The sequence below is a fragment of the Falco naumanni genome, chromosome 3 (genome assembly GCF_017639655.2).
Source record: "Falco naumanni isolate bFalNau1 chromosome 3, bFalNau1.pat, whole genome shotgun sequence".
Classification (NCBI taxonomy): Eukaryota; Metazoa; Chordata; class Aves; order Falconiformes; family Falconidae; genus Falco; species Falco naumanni.
The window spans coordinates 41,747,842-41,757,381 of record NC_054056.1 but is presented as its reverse complement, the minus strand read 5'-3'; the positions used below and the strand labels follow the sequence as shown (position 1 = coordinate 41,757,381).

At 38.5% G+C, this 9,540-nt stretch overlaps 1 protein-coding gene across 1 annotated transcript in view; it reads left to right on the top strand.

The window, feature by feature from the left end:
• Positions 1-324: 324 nt before the first annotated feature.
• Positions 325-9,540, top strand: part of COBL (cordon-bleu WH2 repeat protein) — a 208,189-nt gene continuing 198,973 nt past the window's right edge. Inside the window, exon 1 of the mRNA XM_040585927.1 lies at positions 325-448. The gene's annotated coding sequence lies outside the window, so the exon portion shown is untranslated. The remainder of the gene's footprint in view (positions 449-9,540) is intronic.

Below are 9,540 nucleotides of genomic sequence, written 5' to 3'. Positions count from 1 at the left end.
CATGTACCAGTTTTTAAAAAATAGGTCTGTAATGCCTTGTATTCTTTTATTTGCTGCATTATAAAATCACAGGGATTTAAAGAAGAAAAAAAAAAGAAAAAACAGTTTATATAAACAGCTTGATATTTTTAGAGCACAGGGTCAAGCAGATCAGCCTTTAATTAGAAACAGATTAAACTTTGATCACTCCTGCAGAGCTCTCCAGCATTGACTGAAGGTAATCCTTACAAGCTTTGGAGTGAGTGTAGTTGAGAGATCTTGCCAGTGACTTTGCATTTAAAATTGAAGGTCAGAAAGTCAAAGCAGCACACTAAAGCTGTGAAGACTTAGATCCTACTAGGGCATGGACACAAATGATGTGCTGCTGGGGAATACAGAAGAGCAGTCCAAACTACAAATCAAATGCTAAAGTGCTCCTAAGCTCTCAAGATTAGTTCATTGATTTATGGTAATGTATGAATATGTCTATTTCAGCAAAACTTACATAAAAGCAGATAGTATTGTAGTTCATATCTTAGGAATGGAAATAATAATCTTTGTTCCTGTAGTTTTTAGTCACATAAGGTAATGGTAGCTTTGAAATGCAATGGAAAAGATCATGAGATTTGAGTAATATATATTGTCATCTGCCTTAATAATCTTTGAGATATTTATGGTGTTTCTACAATGATCAACTGATTTAAATTGCTACATCCATGTGCATCTTTGTACTTTAGCTTTTGGTAGCTGTAAATTTTTGAAACAAAAGCAACTTAAAAAAAAAGCCTCTTAAGGACAAAAGGATGGATGTCTATTTGCAAAAGAAGCATCAAAATTTAGTGAAGAATATTCTCAAAGCCACCATTAAATAACATCATTAAAACAGAGTGAAACTGCAGTGTCAAATCCCTGCAAGAAATCCAAAGTGGTAAGACAGAACACAAAGCTTTCTCATCACGATTAACAGTGAAAAAAACCAAAACTTCTGAGAAAGCTCCTTAAGAAAGCACAGTCTTTTGTGCTTTATTTACTTCATTATGCTTTATTTAGCTGTTTCTGAGAAGTCTCTCTATAAAGAGAGACACACATGAGTGCACATGACTTAATATTGCTTGCTGTGAAATCTCACCAAAGTTTTCTTTGGCGCGGTGCAGAACAAGCCAGCAGACCTGAATTCTGCACCCAGCTTTGGGGCACCTCAGTTGAAAACTGTTTTTCTTATTTCATTTGAACTTTTGGGGGACACCTTGCCCTATAGGAGTACCATAGCTATATGGAATTATCTTACTCTTTGCTGGTAAATGATACAGTGACCTATTCGTCTCTAACTGAAGGGCATAGTGATTGGATAGCACAAATGGGTAGAGGCAATAGTGATTGCTGTAACCCTCTGAACATCTTCCGCAAGAGAGGCAGTCAGAAACACATAGTCAGGAAAGCACCAGCTTTGTGGGAAGCTTTTTACTTACCTGTTCAGACTGAAGTGCATTCAAGTTTTTGAGATTAAAAAAATTCTTTTTGGAAGCAGCCTGATTTTTATTATTTAATTGAAGATGGGTGTCAATGTATGTGCAGCCCTGCACAGTCCTGTCAAGGTGCTGTGAGACTTATGCAAGGCTACCTGGAAAATTACGTGTGGAGAGGGGGGTGAACGAACAGTGCACACATAGGTATCTGTTTGTATTCTACGAAGACCCGTTTGGCTCTCAACTTTTTTCAATTTGGCATTAATCTTTTGTGTTTAACTTTTTCCATGTTAAATTGGAGTGAATTTAAGTGTGTGGTTTTTTTACTCTGAGTATCAGTCTTGGAATACCTGAGTTAGGAACACAGACAGTAGATGTTTCTGATATTGTGCTTCCCCAGGGGAAACCTTTTTTTGTCAAAAATGTGGAAATTAAAACATACTGATTTCTAGAAAAACTTCTTCTAGAGGAACAAATATAAGTTTTATCATTTAAATTTTAAGCAGAATGGTAATATTTTCTTGAGTGATTTGATGGAATGCAGTGAAACTGAAAAAAATAACTGAGACTAAAAATCTCTGACTTCACAGAAGCCGGGTGGTCTGATTAGTAAGAACTTCATTTTAAAAGAATTTCTTAAACCTAATTATCCAGGAAGAGGATAAAGTCTTAGCAGAGTACATGCACTGAATTCCAATTTAGTTTTTCACTAAACTTTATAGAAGACTCTGGATGGTTAAATGGATGAGCTGCATTTTTCACTCTTTGGCAACTGTAAGCTGGCACCTGTCCCTGGTCTCTTGTTTAACCTGATGTGCAGCGACTGGCGTTTCACTGGCTCTTTCTGCTTCACGTTCATATTTTGAAAAGTTTTTCCTGACTCTAAGGCCATCCCCTCACCATACCACTAATACTGCATAAAGCCAAGTGTGGGCACCGGTGACAGTCACTAGAGGGTGCTGCACATCTAGATTTTTAGGAATTTTTCTCCCTCCAAAGTGGCAGGTAGCACTCAGGGTTGCGGTGTCTCTACCGCAATCTGTTGCTCTTTTGGTTCTGTACTTTCAGATTGGTTGCTGGATATGTCTGATAACCTTCATAAAAGAAATATTAGACTCTGGGGAAATGACTAGAAAACTTTTCTGCCTAGAGTTTGACTGGACATGCTGTATGTGATTTTTATGAGCTCTTTTCTTGCTGAGCTTTTCTTGAATATTTGTCTGTGTGGAACATCTTCTGGGTTTTGTCTTTTTTATTTTTTTTAAGATATGCATGGTTCCATTTTTTAAAATTCATTTTTCTGTAAGTCACTGAAACATAAATATGTTGATGTTTTTAATTAGATAGGTTCGTAGTTTTCTTTCATAAATTCTTTTAAATAACTTTTGCATACGCCTAACCCAGCTGGGTTTTCTAGTAACATGCAATAGGTGGGAAAAGCAATAGCTCATGCTTATCATAATGATCTATCCATGCAAATGTTGTTACTTAATTACTATGAATACCTATTGGCACTTTACAGCAAAAGTTACTGTATCTGAAAAATGTGAGACTGTGAGGTACGATGCTGAAAAAAAAAAAAAAAAAAAAAAAAAAAAGTACTATCCAGCTAGAAAAACATCTAAACCCCAGTGTTGTTTCATACCTTTTCTGTCACCATTTAAAGCAATGGCTTACTGGCTGCAGTGAGTTATATTTTGGGAAACAACTGATTGTCATACTGCAAGGATAGAAATGCTGGCACTCAGGCTGCCACAGCTGCAGTCTTTCTTTCATTTTTAGGTTAACTCCTCAGATCCTAGGGAAGTGTCTGATTTGGGAATGGTAAGGCTTTGGCACCCAGTTATCTCAGAACTTTTGTCACTGTTTGAGAAATAAGAGCATGCTGCTATCGCAGGACCCATCAGGAAGTCGGGCAAGGATTTTATTTCTTGGGTTGTGGTTATCCTAACTGAGAAACAGAAAGGACAGGCATGCCAAATGCTCACTTAGGAGGATACCTCTTCTCCCCTCCAGTAGTGTGGAGAATCTGTGCCCATTCCTTTCAGACCTGTAAAGCTTTTCAGGGAAGTTTATTTCAGTGCCAGCATAAAGAGTTGTTGTGAAGCCTTCTGAGCTAGGAAACTAGCAGTGATGAGCTCACCGATTAAACGCTACCAGAGAGAGGTGAGGTTGGAAGTGTGGGCCTGCTGCGTGTATTCTCCCCAAGCTACCACACTGCACCACTAGCTGGGAGGTTTGGTGGCTTTGTGCTGAGTGGGGCAGTGGGGTTCCCAAAGTCCTGTACTGCGCGAAAGCAGGTTCGCTGCTCTGCACTGAACCACTCTGGGGTGTGCTATGGCTGTTGGGTGTTAGAGAGAAAATACTGGATTGTTCTCCAGCTCTTTTCATTTTGGGTATGTTCTTTTCTAAAGACTCAAGCTGGCTGGAAAGCCATGTTTGGGAAAACACCGCTCCTAGTATAGTCAGAATAGATATGTCTCCCTTTGGTATATAAATGAAACGGGCATTTATCTAGAGAATAGAGAACTTCATGTGGGATTGTTCCATTGCTGAGGCGCAACCATGTCAAGATGTATCATCCCACCTCATCCTGGGTTCTGCCCAGAGCCCACCCTATGCTCATGACCAGCTTGTGTCCCTACTCACCAATTACTTCTGCCTGGTCCCTCTGACAGGAATGTCTTAACTGGAGAGAAAACTGTTCCTCTACTGGCAAGTACTTTACAGTTAATTAATTCTAATACAAAATAAACAGAGCTACTTTTTCAATAGGGCACAGGTTCTTCCCCCGACCTCCAGAGGCTAATATTCTGCATGTCTGTTGTGTACACACACATGTGCTGTGAGATGTCTGGCCTCTTCCTTTCCACAACAGGGAACAATAAATGCCAGAAGACATTTACATACTTTCTCCCCTTCAGCCCCAAATCTGAAGTTGCTGCTTTACAGTGACTGCTGTATCCTGTTTCCATTAGGTCTGTGACATGCAAAGCAGCTGGATGATGACCTTGCATCAGAACAAATCTCACAGGTCCAAGTATTTGTACCCAGCGCTATTTAACACGTACTGTTTGCCCTAAGATAACAAGTCAGTTTTTCTTATGGTAGTTTTCGTTTAAAAGCTGGCCTGAAAGAAACTCCAATTTAAACCTGATCTGATGCAAAGTAGTAAGCTAAACCATGGAGTGGAGAGGTTGCAGATAAAATGAATGCATTTTTGGTGCCAAGAATATCTTTGATAGGACCCACACACCAAATCCTCCTGTGTCCTCATGGCTTGGAGGGGAAAAAGTTTCAGCTGCTTGGTTAAGACTTGCCTTTGAAGAACTGCTTCAGAAAACAGTCAACTTGCTTTGCTCTTGCAATGTGAACTCTGAGGAGAGATTATCATCTATAAAGGATCTAACGGTTTAGTCTGAACACTTGGGCAAAACTTAATCAGGGAGGAGAAAAAGCAGGAGCCACTCATGGTGTGCAGGCTTTTGGTACTTGCTTTTCTGTGTCCCATGCTAGGAACTCAGATTTGCTGAGGTTTAGGCTCTGTCTCCTTGGATGCTTCTTTTCCTCAGGAATGCATGCACGAAGAAGCTAATTACATTTTCCCTTGGGCTTGGATTTGGGATGGAGGGGTATGTGCAAACTACCTCCGCAGCTTGGGATGGTATTCGCATTTGGCAACGAAGAAATAAACTGAGGTTAAGGAATGACTATCGAGGCAAATCTCTGATTTCTACAGCTGAAAATGTTGGCAGAAAGTCTTTGCTTAGGATTAGGGGGTTTGACAATTATTGATTTTTATTATGTAAATTTTGCCTCAAACACAGTGATCTTGTCAATGAAATGTTATCAGTGATTTTTTTTTTCATTACCCTCAGCATATTTTAGTCTACTGAAGATTTTCTCTCAAACAGGGGCTTTTAAGTCCTAGCCTTCATATCTTGTTCAGCCCTAACTGATTTCAACTAATTTCCCATGAAGCAAGTCCTTTTTTTACTATGAAAACAAAATTTGGGGAAAGTGATTTTTATTAATGCCCTCTATAATGTTATAATTGTCACTAAACTGTAAAAATCGTAACAAAATAACATGATAGTTGCTAAAACATCATGACTGAAACAGTGGCATCCAATGCTTAAAAACATGAACTACTACAATGTAAGTCAGGTCAGTCTTTCTGCTCTAACAGCGTGTCTGCTTCTGCTCTTTGGCTTCATTTCTCTTACCCAAAAATAGCTAATACTTCTGGTTGTTAGGATACTTGCAGAAATGCAGGAAGAATGGGTTTAAATCCTGCAACAGTTGACATAGGTAAGTGTCAAACTTACTTTTGCATTTGCCCTGGCAGGTATTTTTGGGATGGCTTTGCTTTGCATTGGAGCCTACTAAAAACTGTGTCATAAATATGGTCAGAATTACAAATACAAAAAAATTTCCCATAAAAAAAAATATACTATCTCACCTAGAAAAAAACCTAATTGACCAAATCTTCTGAGCACTATAAGCTCAGGCACTAACTTTCTTCCATGAGTTTCCATGTATTGTGATATTCTTCAGTTACTGTATTAGGACCTCCCAAGTATCCAATTTACAATAAAATTAAACAACCCTTATCCATTTTCTTCTGCTCCACTACCTGGACAAACAACAAAATTTGGGAAGTATTTACTGGTCTGTGTAATGAATTCAGGATAGTGATAGATGTTCCAAGAATTACCTTTATTCCTTATGTACTTTGAATAGTTGGCATTTTGATACCTTACTAACCTGTTTTGGCACAACACACTGCAATTCCTTGATTATTTTTAATCTCTTTTTAATGCCATTAGTGCAACTGGCATGTTTGCTACTGCCAGTGGAAGTGATCGGTGCTAATCTTAAAATAGTGTAACCTGATTGTACATGTTGTCTATTTTAATATTTATTCTTTTGCAGGCCTCTAAAAATTGGGACAGGTAAGCATCACAAACCCTGGCTGTCAGTTGGCATGGGAACAGTCCAGTTACTTGTCACAACTACAATAAGTGAAATTAGCTGTGCCTTGAAAAATGTTATTTGGTCTGCTAGTGATTCATCTTGCAGCCTACTTTCCGAATTCAGGTAGTATTCCTATACATATGAGACAGATGAATATTTTTGTTCCACTGTGTGGATGCTTTAATTTGAACTAACTTAGTGAAAAGTGAGACATAACAAATTTTACTGGTATCCAGGCAAAAAAATAAATGCAGTTGATATTTTTCTATCATTCAGGTTTGTCACTTTAGGTATTCGTTATCTATGAGAAAGGCTCTGTTTGACCAAACTTCATTAATTTATTTTATGGAATATACTTGGACACCTTAGTGAAAGGTGCTTTCTTACGTTGTTGTTTTTAAAGACAGCTGCTTTATTCTTGGGTTTTTGAGTTGGGGTGTGTTTCTGTGTTTTGTTTACAAAATTTCACAAGAATGACAGAGCTGGGAGGTTCTAGAGCATCACCAAATCACATCATCAGAAAGCCTCAGGATTATTGTCCTAATTAGCACCTCTCAAGAGGAAGTGACTGGGCAAAATATGCTTTACTGTCACCTCCACTGGCTCGCAAATGAAAAAACGTTACAGTAGGTTGATAATATGGCAGTTTTGCATCAGTAGACCAAAAATAACAGAGGGAAGGAATCGTCTTGGAGCAATTTACTTCAGAACAAAAAGACTTCAATATCTATTCAGAGACATCTGCTGTATCGCTAAACTTTTAAGATAATTTGGTTTTTCTTCTTCAGGGTAAGATTGCCCAGTAGGAAAGGACTGGGTCAAATTAGACTATGTTCTTCTACCCGTGTGTGCTCTGGCCTTTTCCAGTGTGACAGGCTTTGGTCCAAGCTGACACCCTAGGTAAAAGGTGACAAAAAATAAAGAGAAGAAAGTGTGGAATGTCTTGGCAGGAGACTTTGTACTGGGGAAGGACTTAGTTTGGCTGCTTCAGTTCTGTGGGACTTCTCTAAAGAGGAAAGATCAAAGAGCTGCCATTCTGGCTGTGGTATCTAAAGCGCTGGCAAGGATATTGCCTCTCCAGTTTACACGCACATTCTTTCCTGATGGCACATAACAGCAAGCAAAAATCTGTGAAAATGAGCTGCTTTCATAAAATAAAACTTGTACATTCATCTCCCCCAGAAATCCAAAGCATGATAGTGCAGTGTTAATCACTTTGCTGTCCTCTGAAAAGATGTCTTTGTTCTTTATAGTGGTCTGGAAGCCAAAGGTTGAAGGCTTAACTTTTCCTGTTTTTTCTCAGGCTGAACCCCACCCAAGGGATAACCAAATTCAGGCTTTGTGTTGGAAGCCCTTGCAAAAAAAAGATGAGCTCAACATGGCAATATGTGAGAAAAGCCATAAGATGATTGATAGGAGACACGAGGCAGAAAGATTCTTTTAAACATACATTTTATTCTGACATATAAACAAAGCACTCACTTGTTCATTTTGGTTTCCCTTTTTTATGTAATACCAAGTAATGGAGGGAAAATTGTTCAGTCTCACTGAACATGTTATCCCACTTTCTTGCAGGTGTAGCCAGAGTACAATGTCTCCCCATGCAGAAAAGCCCTGGGTCTTTGAAGTTCTTTGTGCGCCATCTTGTTTGTCAGAATAAGATCTCTTTTTTTATTTGCTTTTTTTGTTTCCTGACTGGCACCTGTGCCACTTAAGTATGTTAGAAATAGCTACTACTCTTTTCACTGAAAGGAAGACATAATGCTGGGAGTCAGTCACCATTGCTTGATTCCAGCCTTTCTGCTATCCTCGGCCTTGACTCTCACACCCAGCCTTCCTAGAAGATATTGCGTGTGTCTAGGGAAAAGATGTGCAGGTAATTTAAAGTCTTAAGATTTCAATCTGGAACTAAGCTAGCGTTTGAATTCCTATAAGCTGTCTGTGCTGTGCATGTTTTCAAGGTCAATCTTTATTTCAGGTAATAGCAAGTGATACTTGTAGGTGAAAATTTGTATCTTAGCATTTACTAGTAACTATTTTCCACTAACTTCATCTATTTATTTATTTGTATTGTTGCAGGGTCTCATGCTTGAACCAAAATAATAGATCTGTCCCATCCTCTGAAAAGATATTTATGAATTATTTCTGAAAGTGGTCTTAGGGGTAGCCTTGTAATGAAGACACTCTAATTTTCTGCCCATATGACTTTCTGGTGAACAAACTGTCATGAACTCAAAATAAAAGCTCTTCTAGAATGATCAAAATGCATTTAGGAAAAGGCTAGTTACCATCCAGGAAACAGGACACTTGCCAACTGCATCCACTAACAGCTGCTCTGAACTTTTTATACAGCATTTTCTGAAGACAGTGCATTAGGTTACGTAGGACTTCATTTTCTTATCCAAGTTCTGATTTTCAGAGCCAAAGTAAATGGTTATGGTGAGATTCAGAGTACTAAATTAGCAAGTGCTATAATACTCCATTAGCTGGTAATGCATCCCCTTTGTATTAAACCTCAAGCTGGAATTCAATAAAGAATTGTAATTAAAAGGACAATTTGGAATAGGTAACGTTTTTATAACTTTTTCCTTTGCCTTGTGAAGTTATAAGCAGCATACCTGCATCGAAGCAGCTGTCCACATCTGAAACAAACTGCGAAACAGTACTTATGGGGTTAACTCCTTTTTAAAGAAAAAGTACATGTGTGTATATACTTAAAAAAAAAAAAAAAAAAAACCACGCTTTTATATATAAATACATATTTATGTCTCAGCTGTCATAGCACCTCCAGAAGTCTAATTGTGATTTTTTTAGCTGAACTGAATCTGTTTGGAAGTCCATTATTCAGCAAGTCCAGATACTATTGTCATCCGTACATGAACCAAATGTTCATGTGCTGGTGCCTCATGACTTTCTGAGAACTGATTCTCTGACAAGGTTCACAGTTTCACTTTCTGTTAATGCGCCCTGTTATTACAAAGCAAGAGAGTACCAGGCGTTGTGGGACCAGAAGGCATTCACTGTGTTTTCTGGAGTGTCCAAATAGCAGATAGTCATTCAGGTCAACAGTGAGCCAAGGACTTTCTGTTAGCACTTTAAAATAATAGTAAGGATGATC